The following is a 22052-nucleotide window of genomic DNA, read 5'->3' on the forward strand; positions in this document are numbered from 1 at the left end:
TGGGGTTTTACAATCAACTCAGGCTCAAAGAGGTCTGCTATCTTTTGTCCTTGCTTCACAACAATGTCACGACTCATTTCATTAGCAATCAGTATAGTCACCCTTTCCTGGGCTTCAGCAGGTAGGGTTATGACTCCACTGGGGACCAGCACTCCTTCAGGGAGCTCTCCTTCCATTGGCTGCTCTATCATTGCTAACGTCCATTTACTGCCTTTCAGCCAGGTACTCATGACAAGCACTTCTTGCTCCGTCCTTGCAGGCACTACTAAGGGGGTCGTGCCCGCGTACGATATATCTTCAGGCTCCCCCACTACTTAACACAACACTCAGTGATTTCAGCTCCAATGTGAATTCCGCTTGTGGTAGGGGAGCCTCAGTGCTGGTGCACCAAAGTGAGCTCAGCAGCCTGTAACTAGACTCCTAATAGAATCAAAATTAACTCTGATATTCCACAGTGGAGAGAGAAGGAAGTGCAATTAGCATATAAGGCCCTTACTAAGGGGCCCATGCCACCAAGTATTAACACTTGTCCCCAGCCTCTCTCAATTCACACAGTTTTGGAACCCATGACCCTTGCCTAGCTAGTGCTACTTAGTTGATGGTGAGTCCCTCCATCATAACAAAAGGCCAAGTACAGTTCCAAGCACAGTTCCCATAATCAGGGTAATAACAATTTATTCTTTCTGCCCCAATAACAGAGACACTGGGGATCCCACAGCAGCCAAAGTGACCATTTGGGCCTCATTCTAGGCCGGGTGGGTGTGCCTATGCAAATTAGATCAGCCCCTGAAGTTCTTTTCCACAACTTGCCACACCTCACCACCAGATGTCAGGGTGGAGCTCATCCTGACACTGCTTACACTTATAAAGCTTTATTAACAATGCTTGAGTGATAAAAAAATTAAGGAAATGTATCATTTGACTTGAATGTAAAAAACTATATAAGACTAGTATTATAGCAGGACAGAGAGAGACCAGGGTGGCACCTGCATGTGGCCATCTCTGTCTCCTCCTCCCTGCATGCTTGTATTCAAATAAAAGGACCTCAGACTGTTTGAACCAAACAGATGGTGTGACTCGTTTTCCACAACACAACTTAGACCTCCCCCACTGCAACTTGAGACCATTGCTCCTTGTTCTGTCACCTGCCACCACTGAGAACAGCCAAGCTCCATCCTCTTTGGAATCCCCTTCAGGTAGTTGCAGGCTGCTATCAAATCCCTCCTCACTCTTCTCTTCTGCAGACTAAATAAGCCCAGTTCCCTCAGCCTCTCCCCATAAATCATGTGTCCGAGCCCCCTGATCATTTTCATTGCCCTCTGCTGGACTCTTTCCAATTTGTCCACATCCTTTCTGTAGCGGGGGCCTCAGAACTGGATGCAATACTCCAGATTTGGCTCAGTGCACGAGTCACTTGGATGAAATTCTCTGGCCTGCGCTGTACAGGTCAGCCTAGATGATACAATGGTTCCTCATCTATTAATATTAGCACGAAAAGAGGGGATGTGATCAAACTTGGGGGGTGCACACTTCATAGCTCTGTGCATCCTTCCATTCTTCTCCTGCCCCTGAAAACTCCCTGTGAGCTACCCTCCTATCCCCTTCTGTCTCCGTGGAACCCCCCTCCCCAGTCTCCCCCTGCCAGGGGTTCTGTGTGGCTCCTATTTCCCCCTCCTCCCATACTAGGGTCATCCCAGTCCCCTCAGCCAGTGGCTCTCTATGCACACCCATTTCCTCCTTTCTGCATACCAGGGTCTCTGTGTGCCCCCTTCCCCCATTCCAGGGACCCCATGTGGCCTCCTTCCCACATACCAGGGTCCCCGTGTGCCCCCTTCCCCCCATCAGGGTCTCGTATATTGAGTGTGAGGCCTTTGGAAGCTCAACCAGGAATGACTGGTCCAGAGACGGGAGATCTGGCCCATCTGTTCTCCCTGTCTCATGATATTTAAACAAAATGCCAGTCAATGAAATTGACGTTGTGGGAAAGTCAAAACAAAACAAAGCAATACAAAATAGGAATGCTTTTTCTCACACGCAGCAGTAATCATTTGTGGGACTCACCGCTGCCTGGGGCCCAACGCTTAGCCGGATTCCAAACAGAACTGGACATTTGTAGGGACAATGAGAGAATCAGGAGCAGCAGGGGATGTTGAGAAACCAAGAGTTTTATTAGGGCTATAAATGCTCATGCTTCAGAGAATGAGTTGACCTCCCACAGTCTGGGATCAGAAAAAAACCCTTTGCCTGTGGGGCGGGCAGCTTATCCCATGACTGCTCACAGCAGAGTTTAGAGACCTTCTGCTGAAGCAGCTGGTGCTGTCAGGAGCCACGTTGCTGGGCTGGACGTGATCTGATTCAGTCTGGGAAGTCCTATCGCCCTATGACCTCAGGGTGGTAAATGGCGTTGTATGGGGTGGCACCCCAGAGGTTTAGGCCCATTCTGGCTTAACAGCATTTTTAATGAGCTGCAAAAGGGAGTAAATAGCCTCTTAATGGTGTTCACAGATGCTCTTGCATTGTAAAGGGCCCCCAACACCAGTAAGAAAAGGGAAATAACACAAAGGAACCTGGAAAGGTTAAAAACACAGGCAGGAAATAACAACAGGAGATGTAGCTGCTTAGAGCAGTGCTACTCAAAGTGGTGGTCCGTGGACCGCTGCCGGTCCGCGAGCCATTGGCTGCCGGTCTGCCCACACATTGGAAAAAAAAATTGCCAGTCCCCCACATCAGAAAGCTTGAGAAGCACTGGCTTAGAGCACACGAAATGGAAAGCCACAGACATGGAAGCCACCACCAGGTGTTGCTGTGAGCTCAGGGATGAGACCGAGAACATGGCACAGATGCAGGAAGTTAGGATTTGCTCCCTTAGGTCTGAAACACGATTCCTGATGGGTATCCTGGCTCTGGTAGGGTACATCTACACTAAGTCCAGCGTCTGACTCAGATTTGAGCCCAAGTCCCATTTCCCATCCACACACAAATCAGTCTGACTCAGGACCCGGGCCTAGGGTTCCCAACTTTCTACTCGCACAAAACCGAACACTCCTTGCTCCGCCCCTCCCCCAAGGCCCCACCCTTCTCTAAGCCCCTCCCCTGCTTGCTCCATCCCCCACTCCCTCTGTCGCTCCTTCTCCCCACCCTCACTCACTCACTCATTTTCACTGGGCTGGCTCTGGGGGTTGGGGTGCAAGAGAGGGTGAGGGCTCCATCTTAGGGTGCAGGCTCTGGGGTGGGGCCAGGGATGAGGGATTTGGGGTGAAGGAGGGTGCTCCAAACTGAGGGATGGAGCCGAGGGGTTTGGAGTATGGGAGGGGGCTTCAGGCTGAGGCTGGGGGTTGGGGTGTGGAAGGGCATACAGGCTCTGGGCTGGGGGTGTGGGTGCTAGAATGGGGCCAGAAACGAGGGGTTAAGGGTGAGGCAGAGGGCTCCAGGCTGGAGCAGGGGGTTGGTGTGCAGGGGGGGTGAGGGCTCCAGCTGGGGTTGTGGGCTCTGGTGTGGGGCCGGGGATGAGGAATTTGGGGTGCAGGAGGGGAGTATGGGAGGAGGCTGGGCAGGCCAATGGGAGCTGCGGAACCGACACTTGGGGCAGGGGCAGAATGTGGAGCCCCCCGGCTACCCCTATGCATAGGAGCTGGAGGGGGTACATGCTGCTGCTTCTGGGAGCTGCGCAGAGCAAGGGCAGGCAGGGGGCCTGCCTTACCCCCACTGTGCCATCGACCGGACTTTTAACGGACCAGTCAGCAGTGCTGACCAGAGTTGCCAGGGTCCCCTTGCGACAGGGCATTCCAGTTGAAAACCAGATGCCTGGCAACCCTACCCAGGCGCTAGGACCATGCTGGGGAGGTGGATCAGAGCCAAAGGTCGATGTGACTGGGGTCCAAGGCCTGTCATTTTTTCAGTGTGGACATGCCCTAAGCTGCAGACCCGAGTCAGAAGGTCTGAATCTTGCTGGCCGGACTATTGGCACAGCTGTGAGACCCGGGCCAGCAACTTAGGTTTACAATGTGGTGTGTGAACGCTCAAGCTTAGCAAAGAGAAGGTTCAGGGATGACATGATTACGGTCTGTAGGTATCGAGAGGGGGAAGAAATATTTAATAATGGGCTCTTCAGTCCAGCAGAGAAAGGTCTAACACAACCCAATGGCTGGAAGTTTAAGCTAGACAAATTCACATTGGAAATAAGGTGTGAATTTTTGACAGTGAGGGTAATCAACCAGTGAAGGATGGTCGAGGTGGATTCTCCAACACTGGCAATTTTTCAGGCAAGATGGATGTTTTTTTCAAACTTTTCCTTTAGGAATGATTGGGGGTAGCTCTCAGGCCTCTGCAGTGGCAGATGAGCCACTGGGCCCACAGGGTCTGTGCCCAGGGGCCCTGGTCAACTGGGGGGCCCCCAGAAAAAAATCCACGGGCAGGATAGGGGAAGCTCCCATGCCCCTGCAACAGTGCCAGGCAGGCAGGGTGGGGGAATCCCCACCAGCGACTTCCAACTCCATCCACAGCAGAAGCCACGGGATAAGGAAAGACCCCCAGCCCTGAGCAGCCCAGGCCTGACCCCAGCCCAGGCAGAAGCTGTGGGACGGGGCAGCCCCTCCCCCTGCCAGCAGCCCCTGACCCCATCCTCAGCAGAAAAGCCCCCCCAACAACGGCCCAGGCCTGATCCCAGCCCTGGCAGAAGCCGCGGGATAGGGGAAGCTCCCCATCCCCACCAGTGGCTCCTGACAGTGTCCCTGGCAGAAGCCCCCGGGCAGGGGAAGTCCCAGCACACCCCATGCATTCCCAGCAGAAGCTGTGGAGCAGCAGGGGAAGCCCCCGTGCCCAACCCCGCTCTCTGGCAGAACTGCCAGGCTGGTGGGGTGGGAGAAGCCTCAGCACCCCGACCCTGGTCCCCGGCAGATGTGCAGTGGGTAGTGGGGGAAGCCCCAGCACCCGGACCCCCCTGCGGCCCTGGGACTGGAGGAGCTCTCACTCCCTGCTACACCCCGGGGCTGTGGCATGGGGACAGACCTTCTCTGGTCTTGGGGCCGCAGTGCAGGGAGGGGGGGCAGAAAAGAGCAAAAGGGGTTGAGGGGCTGCAGTGGCAGGGAGGGCACGCAGAATGGGTGGAATCCTGGGTGGAACAGGGATGGGCCCGGGAAAGAGGCAGAAAGGGGTAGGGATGTGGGTGGGGCCGCTGGCGGAAGGGGTGGGGAGGGGCCCCCATTTAGTTTGGCCCAGGGCCTCAGGAAACCTTAATCTGCTTCTGGCCTTGCAATCTAGGCCTCTGTGGACGTATAGCCTTGGAAACACTGAGTCCACAAGGCCAGGTTTATAATGCAGCGTAGCCATGCCCACAGTGGCCTAAACCTCATATATTATACAATGCATGGGCAGCGTAAAACCCAGGGTCAAAGACCTCTTCCTGAGCAGCTCATTGCACTCAAGGAGTGTAGCAATTCAATGTGGTTTGAATTCGGGGTGCATGGAAAGGGCTGAGCCAGAGTGGCGGGGCTTGGGAGAGCACCAGCTGCAACTGAGAAATCCGCATGACAGTCCAGCCTTTGTTTTCCCAGGGACTCGCTTGCAGGAAAAGGAGGGAACTGCCTTCTGACATGGGGACTTGTAACAGGCGGCAGTGTGACCTGGTGGCAAGAGCACAGCACTGGGAGGCAGGCAAACGGGGCTCTGTTCCCAGCTCTTTCACTGCTGGGTGACCCTGAGCAAGGCCCGTCCCCTCTCTGTGCCTCAGTTTACCCATTTGTACAACGGAGATAACACTGGTCTAGATAATGCTTAGTCCTGCCATGAGTGCAGGGGACTGGACTAGATTACCTCGCAGTCCCATGATTCTAGGAAACTATGATTACTGCTTTCCTGGGTAAAGCACTTTGAGACCGACTGATGAAAAGCACTAGATAAGCATAGAAGCTTCTGTTATCATTCCTTTGCTACTTAGCTAAGTTATACAGGCGAAAAATTAAGGGAAGAGCTAGGTACCTTTAATGCCACATGGGGACTAAATAATGGCTGCCCTGTGTTCCCTTTCCATTCCTAGGGATCCCCAGTACAGGGATCTGGGAGCAGGGTTAAGGCCCTCATGGTTTTGCATCCTTGCAATGGTCCATAGAAGCCAGTGAACTAGGGACACAAATTAGACTGCTCTAAAGCGTAGAGCCATCAGCCATTGTGCATTACCAAGGCCAGCCAGACTTCAGTGTTACCCGTCTTGCCACCCTACAGAACACCAGGTCTGTCCTGCCTGCTGAATTTCCACTTTCCAGGAAATTCCACCTTTGATTTTTTTTCCCCATTCCAAAATGAAACAACATGAACAACAACAAAAGGAAATTTCCCCTGCAACAAAATTCTGAAACCAAAATTCTTCAGATCAATCAGAATGTTCCATTTTGAGATGAAGAAATTAAATGTTTCTTTCTGATTTTTAACATTTTGGAAAAAACTCTATCAAATAAAATAAAACTGTTCTTCAAAACAAAAACAAAAAAAAAACCAGAACGGTCCATTCCTAGAAATGACAAAATGCAACATTTCAGCTTTATCAAAACTTCCATTTCCCCCACACAAAATCTGATGGAAATTGACATGTTTCCACAAAATATTTTGCTTTAATCAAATTGGCATTTTCTGACGGGAAGACATTCCATTGGAAAATGCCTGATCAGTATTCCCGTTGCATTCCCTGTCAGCACCCAGCCCGGGCCAGAGAAGCTAATGATCCAACCAGCGGCCCAAATCCGGTGATGAACCCTGGTCACGTGCCACCTGAGGCACGTTGCGCATGGGCTCAGAAGAAGCCATGTGCACTGCAGTGTTGCTGTAATCATATTGGTCCCAGGATATTAGCAAGACAAGGCAGGTATCTCTCACCAACAGAAGTTGGGGCAATACAGAAATATTAGCTGACCCACCTTGAGTAGTGACAGTGAAGAACTTCTTAAACCGGCTCTCCTGCACCCCACCATTAAGGGGCACACTTGGGGCTGCTGTGCCAGGCAGCCTGGATGCTTGGATCCTTTGCCACTCCACATTTGGGGCCAGTGGAGGGAGCGGCGTTGCCAACTCTACACATATGAAGGTCATGCGACAGGCCTCAAAAACATCACGAGATTGGCGTAAAAATTATGCTATTAAATATATAGGGCTCTTTTCCCTTGCCTCTTGGTCTCTGAGAGCTAAGAAACTTTCTTTGTTTTCTGCAAATGCAAGCTGAGAGTCTGCCGTGATCACCTGACTCTAGGAGCTGGGGCTTTAAAGAAAGCATCAAAGTTCTCAATGAAATCACTGGGGCAAAGTGCCAGCAGCAGCAAAGAATGCAGGGAACTGGCAGCATTAGGCATTTTTTGACCTAAAAGGATGGAGACTGCAGGATGGAAAGGGAACAAACTCCAGTGGGGAGCGTGGAGAAGGAAGGCACCAGGGGAGAGAACCAGCCCTGGATCCTTGCATATCCCCCCAGACACTGAGTGCAAACTCTGAGGGAAATAGGAGACAGAAATCTGGATGGTGGACACAGGACCTTCCTGGGCAGCAGCTTCTCTCTGGGCAGGGATTCCCTGGCCCATATGTCCTTTGTTTGGCAAATCATCCTTTTGTTTAAGGATGCTGCCAAGCAGAGATTTATATTTAACGCTGGCTGGGGATTTGCTGAGTGTGAGCTGGGCCCTGGGCCCATTTCTCTATTTTCCCCTTCCTGTCTCTTCTCCATTTCCTGCCTTGGATAACCTCTGCCAGACATGGCCTCATGCTCCCAACAACACCATGGCCCTGCAGAAAGGGGCAGAGACACGGAGGTGATAAACAGGGCTGTAGGGACCCCGACTGCTTTATGTTTCACCCAGGGTCAACAACCTGCCCTGGGGAGACCTTCTTATGGCACTGGCAAGGGACCCCAATTCTGCCCTGAAGGGATACCCCCAGTCCCCTCCATACTGCCTCCTCAACAGGATCCCAGCTCCACACATGCACAGCACCAGCAATGGGGCTCCAACCCAGCTGCAGAGGAACTCCCCCTCCCCTCACACAGCTCCCCTTGTGAGATCCCGACTCTGCCCCAGAGAGACCCCACCTCCCCTCACACTGCCCCTCATGGGACCCTGCCCCTGCCTCACAGGGTGACACCCACACACTGCTCCCCCCACGGGATCCCACCCCAGAGGGGGACACCCACGTACTACTCCCCCCATAGCACACTGCCTCTGCCCCCTAGGGTGACACCCTTTCCCTTTGCAGCCTGCTCCACCAATAGAACCCCAGTTCTGCCATGGACAGACCTCCCATATCTTTTCCTGTGGGTGCTCCGCCTTCATGCCCTCCCCATGAGCGCCTCCCCCACCCTGCTCCCATTTCACATTGTCCCACTTTTGCCCTCGTGGGAGGAGGCTTCCCTCCCAATGACCTTGCAAGGAGAGAAGAATCCCTTTCCTGTGGAGTGGGTGGGACAGAGAGGTCTGGAAGTGGGGGTGTGGGAAAAGGGGTCCTCCCCTATGGGGAGGGGAAAGGGTGTCCTGTGTCTGCAAGAAAGGGATGGCTGGGAGAGATTGAGCGAGAGAAAGAGAAGGAGAAAAAGGAGGGAGGGAGACAAAAAAGGGGCAGCTTGCCTAAGGAAGGAGCCAGCTGGTCCCACTCCAGCTCCCCAGTCGGCAGCACTGTTCAATGCCCCTATCTTTCTTCTCCCCCGTCCTCTGGTGATAACGCCCCTAGCCCACAACTGTTAGGGACACAGATGTCAGCTGCCCTGGGAAGGGGCCTATATGAGACAGGTGGTTGGGGGGCGTATGTGAAATCGGAGACTGACAAGGGGAGACCATAACCTCCACCATCTCCTTGGGACATTTGTTCGTCTCTTTCCCTTCATTGAATCACAGAACGGTGTGTTCTTACCTGGGCTGGGCTTAGCTGTGGAGACGCAGCACAGTGGCTCCTAACTTGGGTTAGCAGCTGGAGTTCAACCAAACAGGGGAGCCTGGGGCTGAAGCTGAGCTGCCCTGTCTTCATGGCTATTTTACCCCCATGTAGCTAACTCCATCCAGCTAAGAACACACTTAAGGGTTTGGTTCCTTTTGCAGTGTAGACACATCCTGAGCCTCTAGCCTAGGGGTCGGCAACCTACGGCACACGAGCCAATTTTTAATGGCATGCTGCTGTCTGCCGGGGACGCCTAAAAAATCGTGCCTGGCCCAGCCCGCTCTTCTCTGCTCACCGCTCTCTCCTTGCAGGTCAGGCAAGCTTCCCCCTTCCCCCGCCTCTTCCCCCAGCATGCTGGGTTCCTGCCCCTCCTTCTCGCCCTACCTGCAGCCGATCAGCTGACGGCCCTTGCTACGCATGGGGAGAGGGAAAAGTGGAGCCGCAGCACACTCCGGGGACCTTGGGGAAGGGGGGTGGAATCAGCATATCCCCTCCAGCCCCCTGCTGTGAGCCGCTCAGGGCAGGGGGCTGGGAGCACCCCCACGACCCCAGCCCACACCCCCAGCCCTCTGCCCTGACCCCTGTACCCCCTCACACACCCCCAGCCCTCTGCCCTGACCCCTGCATCCCGCAACAACCCCAGCCCTGACTCCAGCACCCCCCACAAATACCCAGCCCCCCCAGCCCTGACTCCTGCACCCTACTCACACACCCCCAGCCCCATGCCCTGACTCTTGCACGCCCCACATCCCCACCCCCATCCTGAGCACCGAACGGGAGCTCCTGCACACACACACACCCACATTCCCACCTGCACCCCTCACACCAAATGGGAGCTGCCCAGGTAAGCGCTCCACACCCAAACCTCCTGCCCCAACCCTGAGCCCCCTCCCTCATTCTAGCTCCTGGCCAGACCCTGCACCCCATCCCCCAGCCTGCTCCTTCACCCCCAGCCCTGTACTCAGCGCACTCCCAGCCTCATCTCAGTGTAGAGAGAGGAAGAGAATGGGCTAGAACCAGGGAGAAGGTAGGTACCCACTCTACGTGGACAGGGCCAGGACCCCAGACTGGCAGTGGGGCCGGCAGCCAGGACCCTGGCTGGCAGGAGCCGGCGGACAGACCCCCCAGACCAGCAGCGGGCTGAGCCGCTCAGCCCGCTGCTGGTCTGGGGTCCTGGCTGCTAGCCCCGCTCAGCCCGCTGCCGGTCTGGAGTTCTGGCTGCCAGCCCCTTGCCAGCCGGGGTCCCGGCCACAGGCCTCGCTCAGCCCGTTGCCGGCCTAGGTGAACAGAACCCCAGGCTGGCAGCGGGCTGAGCGGGCCAGCGGTGTAAGATCAGCATTTTAATTTAATTTTAAATTAAGCTTCTTAAACATTTTGAAAACCTTGTTTAGTTATATAATACAGAGACTTATAGCGAGAGACCTTCTAAAAAACGTTAAAATGTATGACTGGCACGCGAAACCTTAAATTAAAGTGAATAAATGAAGACTGGGCACACCACTTCTGAAAGGTTGCCGACCCCTGCTCTAGCCCATTGCTCCTGGCTCCAGTTCTCTCTCACAGCCCTTCTCTTCACCTGGGGTTAAATCAGGGTTTGTCTACATGGGGATATTGGCCAGAGTAGCTCCCCGAGTTGTCACTTCTATTCCAGAATAATGTCCACAGGTAGACAGGCCTGTTGTGTTACTACCATACTGGTTTTGTGAACCAAAAGAGAAGGATCTAGGGAATCAGCCTGAGATTTATGGGGAGTCTTTTCCCTTAGCAACTTCCCCAGGAACCAGACTAATGGGCCCCAGGAAGCCACTGAGGATAACCCCAGGACCTGTCTGATACTCAAAATATGTGGCCCCGAGCAAGGGGACAGTCCCACTCTGCTAGAAAGGAGAGAGGTGGAATCATGAGTTGCCTCCTCTTTCAGTGCTTTTGCTGAGAGCCTAGGGTTTGGGGGGATAGGGGAGCGCAGGGTCCAGCTGTGGGATTGTTTCCTGCCCCCCCCCCCCCCCCCATCCCTCTGCTGGAGGCAAGACCTGCCCAGCCCTGGAACTGTGCAGGCTGCAGTTGTTCCAGAGAAACAGCCCATACCGGCTGATTCCCATGCAAACCTGCAGGAGATTTGTTCCACCCTCAGGAGAACTCAGTGCTGGGTTGACAGCCTGGGAGGCTTAATGGCCTTCAGCTATCCATGGCTCATGGGCAGGGCTAGATTAACTCTCCTGTGGGCCCGGGGCTATTAGATTTTGTGGGGCCACTGTATACAAGTCTTTTTCCTAATTTAAAACAAAATGATCATAATTATGGCATCGAGGCTATTAATGCTATACTAAACTTGACTTTTAATTATCATAAAGCCGTTCTGTGGTTACATTTCAGTCTTAAAACATGTAGAATATAGTTAAGTTAATTCAAAATAGCCTACCTCTTACCTTAGAACAGCTGTTATATTAGTTTCTTTCTGGGAGGGAGTTTGGGTGCAGGAGGGGGCTCTAGGCTGGGGCAGAGTGTTGGGGTGCAGGAGAGGGTGAGGGGTGCAGGCTCTGGGAGGGAGTTTGGGTGTAGGAGGGGGTTCTGACCTGAGGCAGGAGATTGGGGTGCAGGAGGAGGTGTGAGGTGTAGGCTCCAGCCGGTAGGCGCTTACCACAGGCAGCTCCCGGCCGGCGGCACAGCAAGGTTCAGGCTGCCTGCCTGCCTGCCTTGACCTCTTGCCACTCCTGGAAGTGGACAGCTGCTGGCACACCTCTGTGCACCTCCGGGGGCAGGGGGACAGCGTGTCTCCATGCGCTGCCCGAGCCCACAAGTGCTGCCCCCACAGCTGCAGGGATGGTGCTGGGGCGGGGGCAGTGCACAGAGCTTCCTTACCCCCCCTCCAGGGGCCACAGAGACATGCCAGCAGCTGGCCACTTCCGGGAGTGGCGTGGGGCCACGGCATACAGGCAGCCTGCCTGAACTCTGCTGCGCTGCTGGACTTTTAGCGGCCTGGAGATCACGATCAACTGGCAGAGGCTCCAGGATCGACCACTGAATTGTATATAATTATGGATTTATTTTTGCAGAGCTCCCCTTAGCCCAAGGCCCTGAGCTGCAGCCCCTAAAGCCCCTGCATTAATCCAGCGCTGCTCATGGGCACCATCAGGGCAGGCTTCCCACCCAGCCAGGCTGCCTCCCTCCCCCAGCCCTGGATAGATGTCCCCTATGAGTCAGAGTGAAATTTAGGCTCTGTGGCCCACATAGCCCTTGGCCTCTGTACCAAGGCTGCCAGCAAGGGGGCCAATTGGTCCTGGGGTTTGCAAAGTAGACACATGCACCCCCTGCAACGGCACTGAGCCCTGCAAAACTAATTCCATGTAGGCTCCCACTCAAGTGTCCGCTGGTAACAGCTTCCAGTACCCACCATCCTGGGCTGGGCTTGAATTAGCTGCCTCCAGATGAGAGCTGCCCTGCTCCATTCTAAGTCCTGGGGTTGGATCAAACTGGTGACCAACTAGAGATGGACAGATCTACCTGTAAAATCTCTTAAAAATACCCCAGGGGAAGAACTGATTTTCCTTCCCAATGCAGGAGATCAGGGGAGATTCTTCTCCTCACGTACCAGACATGGCTAGAGCAAGTATTACCCAATTCATGCCCTCACTCCTGAGATGGCTCAGGCATCCCAAACTGCAGGTTGTGACCGTTATCACTCCCTCCCCAATCCTGGGACATGTCTGGACCTGTTTCTGAGTGTATCCCAGACAGCATGGCCTCTGGGGGAGAGTCTGGATAGCTCAGGTTGGGCCTGGAGATTTCCACAGTGTATAGTTCAAGGGAGTGCATAGCTCAAGATGTATCTAACACCACCCTGTTAGGGTCCACATGGGGGTTTGAACCTGGGACCTTCAGCACTAAAAGCATGAGCTAAAGAAGAAAGTCCCATAATTAATGGCTTTAGCAAACTCTTATCCTCTTTTGTGGCCCAGTCACATCCCCACTCCACCCAGAGAGGCCTCTTCTAGCATGGGTTACACAAATGGAGTCTGTCATCTCTAGGTTACTGGGCCCTGGTGGAGGAGAGTGGATAGATTGGGGAGGGGCAGAGTCCTAACACCTGAGCAGGGCTGGTGATGGGCTGGCTGGCCACTTGTGCCCCATGTGACTAAAATCCCAAGTAGATTTGGGTCTCTTTGCTCTAGTGTGGGCCATTCAACAGACCAGTTCCTCAGGAGAGGGCAAAACCCTAGTAACTGCAAACCTCCTGGATTTCCCTCCCTCATCTCAAGCATATTCCTTCTCCAGCTCTCTGAGACTCCCTCTGTAGGTCCCTGTCTAATCCTTTTCCACTGGCAGGAGCCCAGAGCTGGCTTCCCATGAGCATCAGAGAGCAAACGACATGGAGAGAGAGAGCCAGATGGAAACTGAAGGCTTTATTCTTCCCTGGTAGCATATGAATAACTCCCATTGATTTCATCCAAAGTTAGTGGATCCTGCCATGGGGAGAGAGCTTTCCACAGGAGGAGAATGCACGGAATGCCAAATTCTGCTCTGTCTTACATTGGTGTAATATCATTGGTTTTCATTTTCACCAGGGCCAAGCGACAGCCAATCAGAATGGCAGGGCTTACACCCAGACCCAGTGTAAATGGCTCCACAAGGGGTAGGCAATGGTGAGACGTGCTCTATGGAGAACTGGAGCTGGAACTGGGCGGGGCAGGGGACCATGGCTAAGGCTAAGATTTTATCATGGTTATTTTTAGTAAAAGTCACAGAGAGGACACAGGCAAAAAACAAAAATTCACGGAAGCCGTGACCTGTCCATGACTTTTGCTGCTGCAGCTCTATGATTTCCCCCCACTGGAGCTGTGGGGTACCCCCTCTGCCCACGGCAGCTGGAAGCTGCAGGGTGACCATATTTCCCAAAGAGAAAATGGGACACCCCCAGCCACTTACCCAGGGCACACCCCATCCCCACCGCCTTGCGTGAGGCTGTCACCCATTACTGGAACCCCGAGGAAGGCCTCCTCAGGAGGGTGTTACCTGTTGCTGGAACCTTGCAGGGGGCCCCATGAGGAGGCTGTTGCCTGTTGCTGGAATCCTCCCAGGGCCCCGCTGGCTGCCAGCTCCAGTCCCTCGGCCCCTGGAGCTGAAACAAAGAATGTCACAGAGGTCTCTGGAAGTCATGGATTCCGTGACTTCCATTGTCTCCATAACATAAACATAGCCTTAGTCATGGCCCCCCACTTTTTAACAAAAGAAACATAAGTGCAGAATTCATGTTCCCCACAGTTCCCCACATCCCCAGCAGAATAATAGATTCTGCTGGGGAGATGCTGCAATTACATCTTTCACCCACTAGGGACTGCTGTGGTGCCAGAAGAGAGGGAACCGCCAGAGCAGCCAGCTGCAGAAAGGGAGGGTACACTTTGGCCTTGGCCCCCCCACTTCTACAAAGGTTCCAATGCCCTTGCTATGGAGTCCAGACGGGTCGCACCAGAGGTTTAGGTTTCAATAAACTGAGGTCAATAGGTTTCAATAATATTGAGGTCAATAGGAATCAATATTAGGTTTCAATAATACTGAGGTCAATAGGAATCTTTCCATTGATTTCAGTGAGCTTCAGATCAGGCCCTAGAACAGGATAGACTCTGGCCCAGAGGCTGAGAAAAGAAGAGCAGAGATGGTAATACACAGCTCTTCTATAGCACTTTCCATCCATGAAGCTCAAAACGCTTCACAATCATCCCCATTTTACAGGTGGGTAAAGTGAGGCACAGAGTGACATGATATGCCCAAGGTTCCCCAGCAGCCAAACTAGAAACAGAATGGAAGTCTCCTGAGGTCCAATGCTCCACCCACTAGGCTACACTGTCACCCTTGAGCTGTGCTGGATAATGCGACTGCTGAACGTTGCCAATGTTGACTGCTGTTCTGATGCTCCCAACTGACACATGAGTTCATTGCAAACTGGCTCGCAGTCTCCCCCCAGCTGAATCACACAGCTACCCAGCTTGGTAAAGGACCAAAACACCAGGTATTGTTTCACACACCAGGTGCAGGTTGGTACAGGTATCGCTCCCAGGCACATCCAATACAGCATACATCAGCCCAGCTATGCCAAAGAGTAGAATTTTATGCTCTTGATCCGTTTAGGATTGTTGGATAAAAACTTCAGAAGTGCCTAAGATCTGCTCTACCTGCAGGTTTCGCATCAATGTGATTCTGTTGGTTAGGGCAATTTTTAACAGCTATCGTTACATAGGTACAACTCCTAGTATGGGCTCTTTACACAGAGACAGTGGAGGGCATAGTGGGTGGAGCACTTACCTGGGCTTCAGGAAACTGTGTGTTCAATTCCTAGTGCTACTGGATTTTCAGGTGACCTCGGGCAAGTCACTTTCCCCTCTCAGTGCCTCAGTTTCCCCATTTGTGATTGATGGATTAAAAAAAGTCCTATAGAGGAGGTATAGCTATACTGATATAGTTAAAGCAGTACAACTTTTGTGAACAGGCAAGATATATGGCCCAGAGACAAGAAAGGGGCTTAAAGAGTCTAATTCTGAAAGGCACCTAAATACCTTTGAGGCTCTTGACCCAAGTGACTTAGGAGCCTAAGCTGGAACACCTCAGAGAATTGAGGCTCCTAAAGCTTTTGAGAATTTCACTCCCCTTGTCCATTTCTGATGGCAGGATGCTACCAGGGTTCTATCACACACGTAAAGGTTCATTTCCCAAACAGGAAGGAAGCCATGGGAGCAGACACTGTTTGTTATCACACACACCCGCAAAACACACACAGAGAAGAGATACTGGGAAGATCATATAAAAGAAACAGCAGAGAGCTAGCTTTCTCCCAGGTCCCACACAGAAGCACACATAGCACAGAGGATACTGAGACAGAAAGATAAAAAACCCACCACAAGCCGCTGAGATCACTATCAGTGCCTGTGCAGGAGCCTCACTGAAGTTGGTTGCATTGGTGGATGACCTCTGCATAAGGACGGACAATGATACAGGGTGAGACCTGAGCTGGCTAGTGACTCGAGAAGAGCACTCTGACTCTGAGGACTGCAGTCTAGTCTTCCCTCTGCCATTGGCCTGCTGGGAGATTGTGGACAAGTCATGTCTTTCCACGTGCCTCAGTTTACCCACCTTCAAAATGATATTGTCCTCCTTTATAAAGTGCTTTTGAGACCTAGGCTATACAGGGTTATATAAGAACCAGTACTAGAGAGAGGGCTCTCGGCAGGGCGTTCTCCACCTGGTCTAAAAATCGCCTGAATTGATTGACCTTGAGGAGGTCTCTTTTTCGCAGGCACTGGAAAAGGGTGGCAGTATCGGGCCTGATCCACTGCCCAATGTGACTCTTTCTGCAGAGAGGGTCTGAGGTGGGCTGGGGTTCTAGGGTTGTTACATGGGGCTTGTCTATACTTAAAACGCTGCAGCGAAGATGCTACCTATGCTGATGGGAAGGGTTGTCCGACTGGCGTAGGTACTCCACCTGCCCGAGAGGTGGTAGCTAGGTTATCAGGCGAATTCTAGCTGTCCACACTGGGCATCGGTCAGTTTAACTGCTTCAGTCAGGGGTGTTGATTTTTCACCCCCCCCCCCCTCCTTCCCTGTGCGATGTAGTTATACCGACCTAATTTCCTCATATAGACCTGGCTGGAGTGAAGGAGGCTGCTGTCCCGGGGAGGGGCTGTTGGCATGTGCACAGTTTGTATATCTCAGCAATGGCAGGGTGCCCAGGGCTCTGGGCAGGCACCTTTCCTTGCTTCCTTTACCATACAGAAAAATAAATACATTGGCAATAACCCAAGGGATGTCTGGGGCCATGAACAATTAGCTTCCTTCTGTGGAATCCAGGAAACACAATGAAGGGCTAAAATCCATATGCTGTTTATGTTACAACCTGATATATAGACTGACTCAGCTCTTTTTACAGGTCCAAAATCCAGAGTTTGGTCAAGAAGACAGAGGCCTAGCAAATAGTGAACAATATTAGCTAAGAAGCAGAACAAACATAGGACAACCTTGCTTTTTGCTAAGATAAGCTTGGTCAGCAAGAAGCCAGGTGGAAATTATAATTGGGGGCTTTATCTCAAAGTTGCAAACAGACCAAAGGAATGAAAGGGGCCCTGTTTCTTCTGTAGAAGAGGTGCCTTCCTACACACCAGCCTTGAGTTTATGGAAGAGGTTCAAACATCTCAGTATGAGGTATGATATCCTCCCTCTCACAGATGTGCACCTCTCCTCCAAGCCATTGCCAGTGCCTGCCTTAGAAACACAAATGAACAATTAAAAGACAATCTTTATTCCTATATACTTTTCATTTGTCCTTTTGCTTTAACTCCTAGGTGTGTACCTGTTGGACAATCAGGGGAGCTACTTCATTCCTATGGATCCCAAATCAGAATTCAACATATATATTTTATACTAACACACTCTATATATTGTTTAATGGAAAACACTGTGTACTAATTAAGTGTCATGTGTTAACCTTGAAACCATAGAATCATAGAATCATAGAATCATAGAATATCAGGGTTGGAAGGGACCCCAGAAGGTCATCTAGTCCAACCCCCTGCTCAAAGCAGGACCAATTCCCGGTTAAATCATCCCAGCCAGGGCTTTGTCAAGCCTGACCTTAAAAACCTCTAAGGAAGGAGATTCTACCACCTCCCTAGGTAACTCATTCCAGTGTTTCACCACCCTCTTAGTGAAAAAGTTTTTCCTAATATCCAATCGAAACCTCCCCCACTGCAACTTGAGACCATTACTCCTCGTTCTGTCATCTGCTACCATTGAGAACAGTCTAGAGCCATCCTCTTTGGAACCCCCTTTCAGGTAGTTGAAAGCAGCTATCAAATCCCCCCTCATTCTTCTCTTCTGCAGGCTAAACAATCCCAGCTCCCTCAGCCTCTCCTCATAAGTCATGTGTTCCAGGGTGTCTCCATGGGTGGAGACATTATGTAACCTTTTGACCATTGGCTACTATGCTTATCTTGTCTTTCTGCTCGACCTATCCAGGGGTTTGGGACTGCCTACCCCATCATTTCCCTCTGCCCATGGAAAATCCATATAATCCATTGTAATCAATTGTTTGGCAGTGTCTCTAAGCCTAATAAGCGAGGTGACACTCCATCAGCGCTGTACGTAATACACCCACGTGCTTGATTCTACACGGTGTCCATATTTGTTCCTTCACACAAATTCTCAGCAACTGGGGAGTCAGGGATTCAAAGGGGGAACTCGACCTGAGACACCAAAGGCTCCTGGAGTCGTACTGAAGGGGGACTTCAGATTATTTAACCAACAAACCAGAGGAGAAATTGAGAGACATCTCCACTTCACTGAGCAAACCATCGGATGCTTCCTTGGATGATTAGAATCAATGGGGCCAGATCCCCAGTAGGTGTAAATCAGCACAGCTCTATAGACATCAATGGGCCAGTGTGATATTCCCCTGGTGTTATCTGGACTGGTGATCTGCTAGGTCACTCCAATCCTCTACTCTGGGAGCCAGCCTTACCCTGCTCTTCTGTGAGACCCCCACTCCTGGGCTGTTCACGCACAGCCTCTGGCATATAAACTGCTCCCAGCTACGTGAGTTAGCACTTTTGGCCAGTTGCTGCTTGGATTGTGCAACCGAACGACACTAACCAATATCTCTGGTCCCAGACACAACCCTAGGAACCTCCATCTTGCAGTGTCCAGTTATGCCCACTGGATGCTGCAAGCTTATATGAGTTCATCAATTTAACAAAGAAATTTATATGTAACAGGCTTGTTATCCCAAGGGGAGTCTCTGACATGCTTCAAACCAAATGCACTGCTTCAAGTAGAATAAACAAACACATTTATTAACTACAAAGATAGATTTTAAGTGATTATAAGTCAAAGCACAACAAGTCGGATTTGGTCAAATGAAATAAAAGCAAAACGCATTCTAAGCTGATCTTAACACTTTCAGTGCCCTTATACACTTAGATGCTTCTCACCACAGGCTGGCTGGTTTCCCTTCAGCCAGGCTCTCCCGTTTGATCAGTGCTTCAGTCGCTTGGTGGTGATGTCTGTAGATGTAGGTGGAAGAGAGAGAGAGAGAGCATGGCAAACGTCTCTCCCTTTTATCATGTCCTTTCTTCCCTGTTGGCTTTGCCCCACCCGTTCATAGTCAGGTGAGCATTTCCTCATCGCAGTCCCAAACTGACCATAGGAAGGAGGTGACTCACTTGAGAGTCCAACAGATCCTTTGTTGCTGCCTAGGCCAGAGTCTTTTGTTCCTGTGAGGCTGGGCTGGGTTTGACCCATACATGCCCTGATGAGGTGTGAACTGCCTCTCTGTTCTTGGAGAGTTGTGCCTGGGCTTGTTTTAAGCCATGAGGACACATTTTCAGCCTCATAACTATATACGTGAAATTACAACCTGTAACATCACTGTAACAACAATACTCAGTGCATCATGAGCCTTCTGAAGACATGCGACATGACAAACTTTGCATTGGATACCACACAATAGTATTATAAGGATGAACATGGGGGTGTAGGGTGTTCTCCCAAGATACTGAGTGTCACAGCCAGATCCCCAGCTGGGGTAAATTGGTGCAGCTCCCTTGAAGCTATGCCAATTTATACCATCTAAAGGGCTGGCCAAATGAAAGATTCCTTCAGTAAAATGCCAGGGAGCAAAACTTCGCTGAACTTTGGGAGAAAGAGAAGAGGCACAGACGCATTCCCAGAATCCATGATATCCTCAGCTGCTGAATCAAAAATGTCTGAATCAAAAATTTGACAAAAATGTCAAACCACTGTGCAGCCCCACTGACCTGAATGGGAATTTATGGGGATAGCTGAGGATTGAATTTGACCCATTGTATAAAAGCTACCTACCACTAAACATGCCTAGCACATACTTAAAATATTGGTCATCAGCCACACTGGAAGGTTTTGTCCTGCCAAATAAGTTTATTAACCTTTAGCACCTTGAATGTCTCCACACAAATTTGCTACCCACGCACTGCTGAGGCTTTAGGCTATTAGCTCTGCTGCAAAGAAACCTAAATCACATTTGTTTCTAGCCTATGCTTGTGTGTCATAGGACAGTGATTGGGGAGATGAAAAGTGCAGGTGAACTTGCTTGCATGCTACTTAAAAGGCCACTATGCCCCAGTGCCCCAGTCATTCAAAGACCCACAGAGGTGAAGGCCAAAAGGAAGCATGATGATTGGCTCAGTTTCCCCATCTTTAAAATGAGGATAACTTGAAGGGCTTTGAGATCTGTGGATGAAAAGCACTATAGAAGAACTAGGCATTTATTCGTGTTCTTATTATAGTCTGACCTCCTCTAGGAAAGAGGTCATAGAATTCCATCAGTAATTTTTGCATTGATCCCAATATTTTGTGGGGAAACGAGTTTTTAGACCAACACCCAACCTTAGTGTAAAGACTCCAGGAATGGAGAATCCACCACATCCCTAGGTGAGTTGTCTCATTGGTTAATTACCCCCACTGTTAAACATTTGCACCTTCTTTCCCATTTGAATTTGCTTAGCTTCAGTTTGCAGCCATCAGCTCTTGTTATGCCTTCGTTAGATAAAAGAGCCCTTGCTCCTTCTCTCTCCCTAGGCGCTTACAGTTTGATGCTGGATAAACTAAAAAGATTCTAACTCCTTTAGTCTGTCACTGCAAGGCAAGCTTTCCAGCCCTCAAATCTTTCTTGTAGCTCTTCCATGGATTCCAGGGCCAGAAGGGACCATTGTGATCGTCTGGTCTGACCTCCCGTAGAATGCAGGCCAGAGACCTGCCCCAGAATCATTCCTAGAGCAGAGTTTTTGGAAAAACAGCCCATCTTGATTGAAAAATTGCCTGTGATGGAGATTCTCCTCTGGTAAATTGTTCCAATGGTTAATTATTTTCACACTGTTAAAAATGTACCCCTTATGTCCAGTCTGGATTTGTCAAGCTCTAACTTCCAGCCATTGGATCATGTTAGATATTTCTCTGCTAGACTGAAGAGCCTATTATTAAATATTTGTTCCCCATGTTCCCCACTTACAGACTGTGATCAAGTCACACCACAACCTTCTCTTTGTTAAGTTAGATAGATTGAGCTCCTAGGGTCTATCACTATAAGGCAGGTTTTCCAATCCTTCAGTCATCCTTGTGGCTCTTCTCTGACTCCTCTCCAATGTATCAACATCCTTCTTGAATTGTCGACAATAGAACTGGACAGTATATCCAGCAATGGTTGCACCAAAGTAAAATACAGAGGTAAAATAACCTCTTGACTCCTACTCAAGGCTCCCCTGTTTATGCATCCAAGGTTCATATCAGCCCTTCTGGACACAGTGTCACACTGGGAGCTCAGCTGATTATCCACCAGAACCCCCAAATCTTTTTCAGAGTCCCAGGATAGAGTCCCCCATCCTGTAAGCATGGCCTCCATTCCTTGTTCCTAGGTGTATGCATTTCCATTTCATTTACATTTAGCCATATTGTTTGCTTACGCCCAATTTACCAAGTGATCCAGATCTCTTGTATCAGTGACCTGTCCTCTTTGTTATTTACCCCTCCCCCAAGTGTGGTGTCCTCTGCAACCTTTATCAGTGACGATTTTATCTTTCCTTCCAGCCCATTAACAAAAATGTTAAAATAACATAGGGTCCCCCTTGCTGGTTATTCAATATCCATCTCAAAGCGTGGACACTAGAATGTGGAACACAACTCCAGTAATGTACTATTTCCTGTGTACTATGCTGTTGCATGCAGTTAGGGGACTAAAGACAGATGACGTGCTGTGGTCATTCAATAGAGTACCAGTCACACACAGACCTGTGCTAATGTTCTAATCTCATGTGGCATGATTTGCCGCTCTATACAAGGCCTATGTGTTTTGTAACATGCTTAGCTCCTGCCTAGGCCAGGATCTGACAGGCATTTGCCCGTTTTGAGCAACATGGGCTCAAACTGTAGTGCAGATGCTCCTAACTAGCCCATCTCTGTTGTAGACTTTCCCAAGCTAGGAGAGCCAGTTACAACACAGGAGCATGTGTGTAGAACTCCATCTGCTCTTGAATTGTGGACAGGGGCAGGCCACATTTGAATCATGTCCCTGGGCTGTGCTACAGCCGTGCTCTTTGCATGTTCAGGAGCATGGCAAATACATGGTTTGTTCCTCT

Source organism: Lepidochelys kempii, chromosome 6 (assembly GCF_965140265.1).
Source record: "Lepidochelys kempii isolate rLepKem1 chromosome 6, rLepKem1.hap2, whole genome shotgun sequence".
In the NCBI taxonomy this organism is placed as follows: domain Eukaryota; kingdom Metazoa; phylum Chordata; order Testudines; family Cheloniidae; genus Lepidochelys; species Lepidochelys kempii.